Genomic DNA, 13,495 nt, shown 5'->3' on the forward strand with positions numbered 1-13,495 from the left:
ATGCGTGCAATTAATGTGATGGTTATTCTCGATAGTTGTACCTGTAAATTTGCCTGATATATAATAAGAAAATAATGTGCTACTGCCGACTCTTTGTCACACTATCCAGAAATTCGTTTTAGACCAATGCTTACTCAAAATGGAATGTTTACTGTTCTATTTTTAGTGATGTACTACTCTCTCCAGTGACGTAATTGTCCAAGGCGACCGTGTGGCTTAATTCATCAGGTGAAAAGGAATCGATACCATTATTGTAAGTGGTACAGAACCCTTTGTCACACGTTGCAGGAAATTGTAGTACATCCGGCACCCATGTTCCGTTCTTATCGGATATTCATTGCATTTTTAGTGCATGTTTGCAGTAAAATAATGAACAGATCACATATTTATCTTGGTATTCACGTTTACGAGTATCCATTCATCGATCAATATCTCAGAAGTAACGTCATTGTGAATTTTCTTGCCGGCCGGTGTGGCCGAGCGGTTCTAGGTGCTTCATTCTGGAACCACGTGACCGTTAAGGTCGCAGGTTCGAATCCTGCCTCGGGAATGGATGTGTGTGATGTCTTTAGGTTGGTTATGTTTAAGTAGTTCTGAGTTCTAGGCGACTGATGACCTCGGAAGTTAAGTCCCGTAGTGCTCAGAGCCATTTGAACCATTTGAATTTTCTTCATTATTTTATCTGCCTGTGCTTAGTTCCATTGATCTTCTTCAACATCGTTATTGGATTCTATCATAATTGCAACTGAATTAGTATCTTTGCTAGAGTGTGTCAGAAAAAAGGAGATGTAAGGTGCCGCGCGGTCTTGGCGCCTTGCCGCGGTTCGCACAGTTCCCTCCCGTGGGAGGTGCCTCGTGCCTCGGGCATGGGTGTCAGTGATGTCCTTGGCACAAGTTAGTTTGAGTTGGCTTAAGTAGTGTGTAGGTGTGACCTCAGCAGTTTGGTCCACAGCAACTTCCCGCCACCACACACACAGTCAGCCGTTCAGGGTGAAGAGACTTCTCGGTCGCGAATTGCGGATTCTCGGCCCCCAAACGCTCCGGTTTTGCTTATTGACGAACCGATCCAAATGAAAGTGGGCTTCGTCGGTAAGCGAAACCACACTAATTCCCATTACGCCCCGCGGTCAACCCTGCACTTTGGAAGTCCTAACGCGAACCGTACAGGAGGTATTACGACTTTATTTTATATGGTCCAATAATTATTGCCCTGTATGTTCCCAAGTTGCGGTATTATAATGACCTGCGATTAGAGGACCAAGTAGAAGAGAATAAATTTTCGCATACTTGCGTCCTCTTTTTCTCAAATGGCTCTGAGCACTATGGGACTTAACATCTGAGGAAATCAGTCCCCTAGAACTTAGAACTACTTAAACCTAACTAACCTAAGGACATCACACACATCCATGCCCGAGGCAGGATTCGAACCTGCGACCGTAGCGGTCGCGCGGTTCCGAACTGAAGCGCCTAGAACCTCTCGGCCACACAGGCCGGCCCTCTTTTTTCAATGTGAGGGTGGAGTAACGCTAAACAAGTTGTTAAACGTTTCACTGTCCATCCGCAGAAAGTTGATGTAGTCATTAGGTTCTGAGTGAAACGTGTTCATTAACATGTTTCCAGTCGTATACAGGTCATATTAAACCATTCCACGGACCGGCGTCGTCTTTTCTTCTCCGTTAAACACAGTGGCGCAGGCAGCGCTAGGAATGCTGTATCTCCATTTGTAGCCATTTCCAGAAGTGTCAAAATACAGCACACACGAAAAGCGTCTGCTTCGAAAGTAATGTTAAATTGACAAACTTTCTTTGTGTGTGTACGACCTTGTTTGACGCATCCGTGTCAAGAGCCAACTTCACAGGCAATTTTGCTCTTTTATGAGGTTGGTATTGGTTGTCCATTCGAAGAAAGTCGATGTAATCGTCCGGTTTCTGAGAGTAATATTCCATTAGCACATTTTCATGGGTGAGCCGTGGCGCTCGTTACTGGCGCGCCAGCCTCTTGGATGTCCATTATCCATCCTTCGATGTTTCTTATCTTTGCTTGGCTTGTTGTTTTCCGCATTCGCGGGGCGAGTGGCAGTTGACGTTTGCTCGGGCTACCTGCTGAGGCGCCGCGAGGTACGAGGCGGGAAGTATCCACGTATATGTGGAGTCGGTTGTACGCGGTCTGCCGGTTCAGCATGGAGGATACGTGTTGGCTGCCTGCCTGTCTGCTCTCCTGATTTTGCTCGCCGTGCCTTGCGACCGCCTTAGCTTGGGTTGCTGCCTGGTGTATCCTACACGAGCCGTACTGGACGTGCACCAGAAGTGAAGCAGCCTTGTGTTTCTTTAAAGAAAAGGAACAAATGTATAAGACGTTTTGTGACCAATTTTGGTGGCCTCTTAAGTGTGGCCTTCGCGTTTACACTGCCTTCGGGGAGAGCTAATTCTTTTAAATTTCAATACTTGGGGTTCCCTGTCCTTTATAATCTATTGGGGTTTTTATTTGAATTTTCTCTTTGAGGTTCCTTCCTTGTGCTCGGTTAAATGTTTACTTGTATAGCGGGAAGTGACTCCTGGTTAAAACTCGCAGAAGGTGTTTGATGTTACTGCCGCTTCCGGCATTTGTCTTCCCTTCGAGCGACCTGGTGTCACTCCTAGTTAATTAATGCTGGTTTATGTGTACTTAATTTTGAATAGGCCATTAGAATTAATATTTTGGAGCGCAGTATAGCACTAAGGCAACCTCATTGTATACCACCTTGCGCCCTGGTCTGCTACCTTAATTTTCTGTGGCACGAGTTAGCTCCACCACCGGTTTTACTGATGTGCTCCCTTCAAAATCTTGTCTTGTATAAGTTTGCCCCATGTGTCTCTGGGAACACAGAGATGAGCTTTAGTGTGACTTCAGCGCCAGTCAGTTAATGGAATCTTCATTTTGGCTTGGCTTCCACTGAATAGTTCGAGTGGAGCGTAGTGTGTTTCATTTGTTATTCATTTAATTACTGTAAGTTTGTTTGTTTAATGGGGAGCAAGACATTCAAAGACTGTTGGTATTAACTCCCCTAGTTGCGGGGTGTTGCTAATTCGTTCCAAATGGCCTACCACTTATTCAATGGCAAGGCAGTGGATTGGTTGGTTACTGTGATTACAAATTCACGCTATTTGTTTGTTGCCGAAATTGTTAAAGTGTCTGTGTCGTGATTCAATCACTAGCTACGTGTTTGAGCTGAATGGATATAAACCTTACATTGCCTTCTCAAAATTTGTTGCCACAGAAACCCTTAAGAGAACTAAGTTTTGTCACTGCATATGTTAACCTTTACTGGGAGCAATATTTCATGTAGTTAAATTTTGTCTTAAAATGTGTATTTCTCTAATGTAATAAACGAATGATAAAAGAAAAAAGCAAAGGGGCCTGGTCCTTCCTATTGTGTCCGGTTTGTAACACGTATCAACGGGTAAATCATTTTACGCCATTCCCTGGACCAGAGTCTTGTTTCCTTGTTCTTCTTCAGACACAGTGCGAAACTCAACGCCAAGACTGCTTTTTCTGCATTTGTCGCCGTTCTCACTACTCGCAAAGCACACACGAACACGAATAGCGTCTGCTTCAGAGTGATTTCAAACTGACAAACATTATTCAAACTGACAAACATTGTTCAAAGCGACGAACATTGTTCAAAGTGACGAACATTGCTTAAACTGACGAACATTGCTTAAACTGACGAACATTGCTTAAACTGACGAACATTGTTTATAGTGACAACATTGTTTAAACTGACATTGTTTAAACGTGAACGGACTTGCTTGGGAAAAGCGCAGCAAGATAACGGCGATTTTGTCAAACACGTTTATCAGTTACGTGGACAATAAGAGTTTGTCGGCTGCCGTACCGGAATGCTCTTCAGCAAGTAAGCTGGGCTGGAATCCCCGAGCTAAAAGCGCCGTCGACTGAAATGAGGCCCATAGTAATTTTGAGTCGCAGTGGAAATGACCGCTCCGTGCGTGCATGCAAGTCGACTCCAAGTGCTGTCGCGTATTCTTTTACGTCAAACTGCGGCCTCAATCAAGTTTGGTGCTCAGCCGTATCGTATAACACTCCACAACTCACGAGGTGGCTTTTCTGGTCAACACGAGACTTACGGAACAAACCGTTGGAAATTTTGAACTCCAGTTATGTGGGGTGTGAGTCACGTAATAAGTAGCACCCCTTTCATTCAGTGACCTGGGCCACACATCGAAACGCGGTTTTCGGCAAATGTCGAGGGTCAAACAGTGTTTGTTTATTCTTGTTTTGTTTGGTTAACGTTTTTAGCGCTGGTACCAATGGCAATACCCAGGAAAGTACGTTTTCTTAAATGAAACCGTATAGATTCGATAACTGAATTCGAGAGCTCCTGAGAAGACAGTTAGAGTGACATACCCTTCGTTAGTGTTGACGATGAAACAAACCGTCAAAAAAAAAAAAAAAAGTCAGGAAATGTCCAAGGATTTGAGAGCACGCTGGCCGGTAGGACTGCTAATATTTTAAAAAATATGGGAGTACCGGTGTATCGATATATAAAATGTATCGTTTCGGTGCCCGATACATCGAAAAGAGTATCGATGTATCGACGGCGAAAATACCGACTTGCCGCCCTATAAGAATATAGGGAAAGGACTGGGAAGAGCAGTTGAACGGAATGGACAGTGTCTTGAAAGGAAGATATAAGATAAACATCAACAAAAGCAAAACGAGGATAATGGAATGTAGTCGAGTTAAGTCTGGTGATGCTGAGGGAATTAGATTAGGAAATGAGACACTTAAAGTAGTAAAGGAATTTTGCTATTTGGGGAGCAAAATAACTGATGATGGTCGAAGTAGAGAGGATATAAAATGTAGGCTGGCAATGGCAAGGAAAGCGTTTCTGAAGAAGAGAAATTTGTTAACATCGAGTATAGATTTAAGTGTTAGGAAGTCGTTTCTGAAAGTATTGGTATGGAGTGTAGCCATGTATGGAAGTGAAACATGGACGATAAATAGTTTGGACAAGAAGAGAATAGAAGCTTTCGAAATGTGGTGCTACAGAAGAATACTGTAGATTAGATGGGTAGATCACATAACTAATGAGGAGGTATTGAATAGAATTGTGGAGAAGAGGAGTTTGTGGCACAACTTGACCAGAAGAAGGGGCCGGTTGGTAGGACATGTTCTGAGGCATCAAGGGATCCCCAATTTAGTGCTGGAGGGCAGCTTGGAGGGTAAAAATCGTGGAGGGAGACCAAGAGATGGATACACTAAACAGATTCAGAAGGATGTAGGTTGCAGTAGGTACTGGGAGATGAAGAAGCTTGCACAGGATTGAGTAACATGGAGAGCTGCATCAATCCAGTCTCAGGACTGAAGAAAACAACAACAAAAACAACAAGAATATCGGCTGCACAAGGTAAATATAATGCTGGTTTTAGAGCTGTATACTTAAGTACTGACTTATTACTGGATATTCTGTACATCAACATGCTAGCAGCCTGCCTATCCCCCTGAGAGCAAGAACCGTAAGGAAAACGATACACGTTCACGCTTGGCGATAACCACTTTGTCAGCAATGGTAACTGCATGCAAGTGGCACAATAAAAGGAGTCCGATGGGTAAGTCGTTCGGTTTCGTCATATAACGGACTTGTCCGGAACACTTCATGTCGACTTGCCTGTTTTTTTTGTTTTTTGTTTTTTCTTCCATTTCTGCAAATGCCAGCGACCTAGCAGCTGTAGTGTAAAACTGCGTGGTGAAGCTGAACCTTGCAATTTGTGTTGGTAGCGAAATGAAGAAATAACACACTAGCTGCCTTTCTTCACAAAGGAAATCTTGTTATTCTATTCACACCGTCACCCCCTAGTGGAATCGGCATTGTCCTCTGTGCTACCTATATTTGCTTCACACAGACAAAGCCAAATATTGCACGTAATGAAAGGTCAAAAAGTAGTGAGACTCCTTCACAAAATGAAAGTTAATTATGTTCTACTAAAATTTGAAAAAAGCAATTATTTACCGCAAACTGCGAAAAATTGTAATATGAAATAAAAGTATTGCCAATTCGATAGCAACAAATCGATTTTACAGGTGTACATCGATTATTTAATATATGAGTCGATATTTTAAGGAACTGATATCGACAAATTAATAAGAGACCTAGTGGGCAGAATGCATCGGCGGTGCAAACACCGCCAAGCAGAGGTCTGGTGCTACGCTGTGTCAACAGATTTCATCTTCATCTACATCTACATACATACTTTACAATCCACCATACGGTGCGTGGCGGAGTGTACCTCGTACCACAACTAGCATCTTCTCTCCCTGTTCCACTCCCAAACAGGACGAGGGAAAAATGACTGCCTATATGCCTCTGTACGAGCCCTCATCTCTCTTATCTTATCTCTGTGGTCTTTCCGCGAAATGTAAGTTGGCGGCAGTAAAATTGTACTGCAGTCAGCCTCAAATGCTGGTTCTCTAAATTTCCTCAATAGCGATTCACGAAAATAACGCCTCGTTTCCCCTAGAGACTCCCACCCGAGTTCCTGAAGCATTTCCGTAACACTCGCGTGATGATCAAACCTACCAGTAAGAAATGTAGCAGCCCGCCTCTGAATTGCTTCTATATCCTCCCTCAATCCGACCTGATAGGGATCCCAAACGCTCGAGCAGTACTCAAGAATAGGTCTTATTAGTGTTTTATAAGCGGTCTCCTTTACAGATGAACCACAATCGACGTGACTGTGTCAAGCGCTACACTACTAATGGAGTATTCAAACATTATGGGATTCTTCAGAATGAGATTTTCACTCTGCAGCGGAGTGTGCGCTGATATGAAACTTCCTGGCAGATTAAAACTGTGTGCCCAACCGAGACTCGAACTCGGGACCTTTGCCTTTCGCGGGCAAGTGCTTGCCCGCGAAAGGCAAAGGTCCCGAGTTCGAGTCTCGGTTGGGCACACAGTTTTAATCTGCCAGGAAGTTTCATTATGGGATTCTTTTTCATATTCATCTGCATTAATTTACTTTTATCTATATTTGGAGTTAGCTGGCATTCTTTACACCAATCACAAATCCTGTCCAAGTCATCTCATATCCTTCTAGAGTCACTCAACGACGACACCTTCCCGTACACCACAGCATCATCAGCAAACAGCCGCACATTGCTAATCCACTCTATCCAAAAGATATGTAAATAGAAAACAACAGTGGACCTACCACACTTCCCTGGGGCACTCCAGATGATACCCTCACCTCCGATGAACACTCGCTATCGAGGACAACGTACTGGGTTCTATTACTTAAGAAGTCTTCGAGCCACTCACATACTTGGGAACCAATCCCATTCGCTCGTACCTTATTTAGGAGTTTGCAGTGGGGCACCGAGTCAAACGCTTTCCGGAAGTCAAGGAATATGGCATCTGTCTGATACCCTTCATCCACGGTTCGCAAGATATCATGTGAAAAAAGGGCGAGTTCTGTTTCGCAGGAGCGATGCTTTCTAAAGCCGTGCTGATGCGCGGACAGCAACTTCTCTGTCTCAAGGAAATTCATTATATTCGAACTGAGAATATGTTCGAGAATCCTGCAACAAACCGATGTTAAGGATACTGGTCTGTAATTTTGAGGATCCGTCCTTCTACCCTTCGTATATACAGCCGTCACCTGCGCTTTTTTCCAGCCTGTTTACTTGTCTGCGCTGCAGGCCACTTATTTCTGCTTCAACATTCCTTCCGTACAGACATAGACACCAGTGAGGAGAGGTTGGATATACTACTTTTATACGGTGAATATAAAAGAGAAGCCGTAAAAACAGTACAGCGCTATAGGGCCATATATCCGTATCACCAACGTGCGACACGCCAGGCTGTTAAGACGCTATTGCGGATAGGCTGCTTGAACGCGAGAAAGACAAGAAAGAAAACTGCATCTGACAACACGACGAAGCGGTTTTGGCTACGGCGCACAGCGGAACGAGACTTATTGCCACGGAATGTGTGATCAGCCAGACGACAGAATGTCCATCACTGTCATCTGTCACATTGTAAGTAGGCTGTTTAGGTTTTTTGTTGGTAACGCCACATAGCGCTGTATATGAAAATCACTGGCTGTGCTGTGTGCAGTCTGTGGCTGGTTGGCATTGTTGAAATATTCTATATTGTAGTGTTGGGCAGTTGGATGTGAACAGCGCGTAGCGTTGCGCAGTTGGAGGTGAGCCTCCAGCAGTGGTGGATGTGGGGAGAGAGGCGGCAGAGTTTTGAGAACGGGCGATCTGAACGTGTGTCCGCCAGAAAGAGTAAATTTGTGACTGATATATATATATATATATATATATATATATATATATATATATATATATATATATATATATATGGCAGTAGTGGCGCTCGCTGTATTGCTGTATTTCGAGTAACGAAGATTTTTGTGAGGTAAGTGATTTGTGAAAGGTATAGTTTAATGTTAGTCAGGACCATTCTTTTGTAGGGATTATTGAAAGTCAGATAGCGTTGCGCTAAAAATATTGATCAGAATGAGTAAAGAGAGAAATATCTGAGTACGTTCAGTTCTGCTCAGCTGTTTGAAAATCAAATAACGTAAGAGGTTTATCAGCACAGTCATTCATACATTTTTCTCAGGGGACGTTTCAACATGATCAGGCCCTCGACGAGCATGCTTTCGAACGTCGTGCAGAATTTTGTCGGTTTGCCCTTCAGCAGCTGAGAGATGACTCCACGTTTTTCCAGAGTGTGCTCTTTACCGATGAAGCAGCCTTTACCAACCATGCAGTGCTGGGCAGCCTAAAATGCACACTGGCTTCCTCAGGTGCAACATCAGCGGCAGTGGAGCGTAAACAACGGTGCGGCACCGTAGGGAATTACGTTGGGCGGCCTCACATCATGCCAGGCGTCCTAATTGGACATTCGCACGCACACTTTGTGACGGACACTCTGCCGGCTCTTCTGGAGGGGCTACCGCCGGTTACTGGACAGCGCACGCGGCTGCGACACGACGGGCGAGCAGCTCGCGTGTCCCGTGTTGCAAACCAAATACTGAACGAGAACTTTCCTCGACGTTGGATAGGACGAAATTCTGTTCTCAGGTGGCCTGCGAGGCCCCCCGATTTGACTCTCAGATTCTTTCTCTGGGGAACTCTCTAAGGTGCAGTCTGTGACGAAGCCCCAACTGCACCAGACGACGTGTGTCGTCGAACCGCCAGTGCATGTTCTACCATACACCTTGTGAGCGACGTGTCGGTGCTATTCTGTCATTCTGTGCAACGGATTAATCAGAGATGTACCCTTTACGCTGTGACTCCTGCAAGATGCAATTTCCACCCCCACACTACTACAGAAGACAGACAGACACTCCTAACGTTCTAAAGAGAAATGCCTGAAAAACCTTCAGCAACAAATATCTTCTGGAGTTGTCCGCTGTAAGGAAATGACACAAAAATTCACAAAATTTCTTACGTAACTAGTGGGATACTTGGGTACTGGAGTAGTGATGGTTAGTGTAAGAAAAAACATGAAACTAACTACAATTATTTATTTTTCAAAAATTGTGAGAAATCACAGTGGCACTTTTAGTTATGAATTGAACAAGTTATATCCTGGTTCTTTTCTGAATGTGAAGTTACCTCTCAAGGATAGGATTCGCTAATGAAATTTCTACACAAAGTTTAAGATTGTTATTGACTTGGCAGAATGGCTGAGAGGCGTGCCTACTCAACTTGAATAATTGTCCTTTAGTTTAGGATGTTGCTAGATACGGTCGAGGCTGTCGCGTGTGAAATGCAGTGAAGTGTACTGTTGTGGAGGAAATATGGGGCTCGCAAGAGCTGTAGCGCACAATACCATAAGCTACGATGACTGCTGTCTGCGCCGCTCGCTGCTGACAAATAAGATAATTCTCGTTCTATCTGGACTGACCTTCGCCAATCAAACTCTCCCTACGCCTTGATCAAGTCAAGGGTTACTATTCGCCCCTAGTCTAACTATTGGTGTGGTAGACCGGTCAGATAACCAGTCCACCACGATGCCAGTCAAAATTCGCTCGCAGGCGTTTAACTACACCTCCGTCCGTTCACACTGTACAATAAGTGTGGCGGCCAACGCAGTGAACGACGCTTAATCGCGAGGACTCAATACAGAGTCACACACCGATTCGCTCTCGACAGAGGTGCTGTCCCAGTGAAGTACTGAGGAGAGACTTGTTCCTCGCTCTTTCGAGTCCACGTAGGAACGCACTCGCTCTCGTTACGTGTTCTCACTCCAAGAGCGACAACGGAACGGCCCCTCTCCACAACAGACATGAAGGGGTATATCTTTCAGTCTCTTCCACCACTCCCTCAACTCAAGGCGTCAGAAATATCGTCTGCCAATCAGCATTGCTCTTCTAAAACGGGAATCTGTAGCATCGGTATTTGGCGTTTGCTGTCTCCCTGTGAAAACCTCTGAAACTGCGTGCTATGTTGGTAAAGAATGCGTAGGCTGGGCGCTCCCACACAATGTAGCGGAATTTGCTTTTAAGCCGAACACGGGGTCGTTCTCCCTTTCACTCCGGCAAACACTGTCTGCTCTACAGGCGGTCGCCCGTCGACATGGATAGGTTGACTCATCCTCAGAAGGGACCGGCCCCCCGGCGTGCGGTTTGCCTCTCCCGAACTAAAAGCCAGTGTGACGGTCATGTCTTGAATGTGTGTGTGTACGCCAGCCTCGAGTATTTCAATCTCGGTGCGCGCTTGCGATTTACTAGTTATTTGCACATTGTTTACATGGAGTCATACAACACTGAATTTATCTTATCAAGTTCGGGTTCGAATGAAGCGTCTTGATGTGCGGAATATGATTGTGAGGGTGGAATATGTAGGCAATGAAGGTCAGGAGAACACGACGTCTTACAGCCTGTACACCAGCAATTACAAATGTTGCTTTCAGTGCATGCTGAACACTTTGAACTGCAGCAGTAACCGATCTAACAACTGCGCCAGTCACTTAGTCTTGTATATGTGTTACCGACCGCAGCGCCGTATTCTGCCTGTTTACATACGTGTGTATTTGAGTGCTTATGCCTCTATCCGTTTCTTTGGCGCTTCAGTGTAGATCGGAATGAGTAGAAGAGAAATGACATTCAAAACATTTAGTAAACATTTGTTATCGTTTCTGTTACTGCGTAATTCAAATGGTTCAAATGGCTCTGAGCACTATGAGACTTGACTGCTGAGGTCATCAGTCCCCTACAACTTAGAACTACTTAAACCTAACTAACCTAAGGACAGCACACACATCCATGCCCGAGGCGGGATTCGAACCTGCGACCATAGCGGTCGCGCGATTCCAGCCTGTAGCACCTAGAACCGCTCTGCCACCCCGGCCAGCTATTGCGTAATTCTCTTGATTATAAGCACAGCTGGTATTATACACGATTGTCATGCACAGTCACTGACGTTTTGCTGTCCAGCGCCATCTGTCGGACATTGTGAACTTTGCTTTTTTTGTTTTAATAAAACGCCATGTCATTCCAAGCGTGTGCGTCAATTTTTAACTCTCTATCTACATTATTCCGTGGTTTATTAAGTTTTCAAATTTATACTGACTTTTTGATCACCCAGTATATTGACAACGTAAGATCTAGTTTTACGCTTCCTTGACGCACGCCCGCTCTCGCTTTCGTTTCTGCGGAGCGTTCACCATCCAGCACAACGTACTGCTTTTTGTTGGTCAATTATCCATCAAGTCAGTCACATAATTTTGCAACAACATTGATTGTATCTTGCTTTGTCTAACTCCTGTAGGAAATCTGGCAACTCAGAGTGTGTAGTATTCCACTTCTGATAGTTAGCATCCGAAAGTTCTGACACTGTAATGTCCTGAAGAAGTGCTGTGTTGCCTTCCTGAGTCGATGATTAATTGATTAATAAGAGGAGCTGTAATGAGAGAGAGAATCAGATGCGCCAGCAGTCGCAGCATGTTGACGTTACCTGAAAAGGCGCTTTTAGTGAAGCTGTATTATCAGAATGGGGAATGTGCTAGTTCAGCGTTACGATCCTATCGCCGTAGGAAGGAGATTCGAACGGGTAAGGTCCGTTGACAAATGCAGCAGTGGCGAGAATTATTTCGAAGTTCATTAACTTTCGGATTTGGTTTAGCAAGCATGTTATTAATTTTGTGGCGCCAAACTTCTACAGCGTCGGTTGTTCGGTGGCGCCGTTTGTAGCAGCTCCAAAGGTTGGAAGGGGTTTCTTCATTTTCCAACCATCTATCTACGAAGTAGTCAAAAAATTCAGAGGTTCCAGTTGTAGACTGATCTCCACTGCGAACGGTAGATACGAGCAGCAACACTGGAACTCCGTACTGGAACTGTCGCACGACAACGCCGAAATAAACTGTCCGTTGTGACCGCAGCTTATCACGATGCGAAAGTCCACCTCACTGGCTGCGGCGCGAAGGTTGCTGATCGAACCATGCTTGTGGTTGTCGGCGCCAGTGACAAACTGTCCCAGCGCGCGAGCTCTGGTTGCGTCCATAGGCGGGGACACAACAAAGAGAATTGAAGTGTTTGAGGTGTGGTGCAATAGAAGGATCTTAAAAATCACAGGGACTCTAATGTGATAAGAAATCAGGAAATTTTCCACAGACACGAAAATGTGGAAAACACTTATGAGAAGAAAGAGCAGGATGATAGCACATACAGGAAATAACTGCCGTGGTACCTGGGGGAGCTTAGTAGCAAGGTAGACACTGGATTATATCCAATAAATAACTGAGGAATACTCTCAGATCAAGAGGTTGGCGCAGGAGAGGAATTCATGGCGTGTTGCTTTAAACATATCGGAAGACTGATTAACTCTCCCCTCTCGGACAGGCCATGAAGGCCCAAAGGTACCGACTGGCCGCCGTGTCATCCTCAGCCCACAGGCGTCACTGGATGCGGATATGGAAGGGCATGTGGTCAGCACACCGCTCTCCGGGCCGTATGTCAGTTTCCGAGACCGGAGCCGCTACTTCACAATCAAGTAGCTCCTCAGTTTGCCTCACAAGGGCTGAGTGCACCCCGCTTACCAACAGCGATCGGCAGACTGGATGGTCACCCATCCAGTGCTAACCCGCCCCGACAGCGCTTAACTTCGGTGATCTGACGGGAACCGGTGTTACCACTGCGGCAAGGCCGTTGGCTGGAAGACTGATTACTAGACATAAGAAACGCGAGGGAAACAGGAATTAGAACATTTCGTGGAGAAGAATTTTGGTTTAATAACCTTATTTTTCTACTTAGGTTGTATTTATTTGGACTTCCTCGTTTCATAACTGTTTGCGGCTTTTTTAAAGGCGTTGTCGAGTGTTTAGCCAAGGTGCCACAACTATGAAAATGACAGAGTTTCCATATCATTTGTTTCCATTAGATCTGATTTATAAATGGTGTTATTCTTGGTAGCTTTACAGTACAATTTGTATACAAAAGCTAATAGAAGCGCCTCCTGTTGTTGTGTTGCCATTTCCATACGT

The 13,495-nt window shown here is 44.9% G+C and overlaps 1 pseudogene; it reads right to left on the reverse strand.

Moving 5' to 3' along the window:
- Window positions 1–13,048: 13,048 nt before the first annotated feature.
- On the reverse strand, window positions 13,049–13,165 carry LOC124623432 (annotated as a pseudogene).
- Between the last annotated feature and the right edge of the window lie 330 nt (window positions 13,166–13,495).

The sequence above is a fragment of the Schistocerca americana genome, chromosome 7 (assembly GCF_021461395.2).
Source record: "Schistocerca americana isolate TAMUIC-IGC-003095 chromosome 7, iqSchAmer2.1, whole genome shotgun sequence".
Taxonomy (NCBI): domain Eukaryota; kingdom Metazoa; phylum Arthropoda; class Insecta; order Orthoptera; family Acrididae; genus Schistocerca; species Schistocerca americana.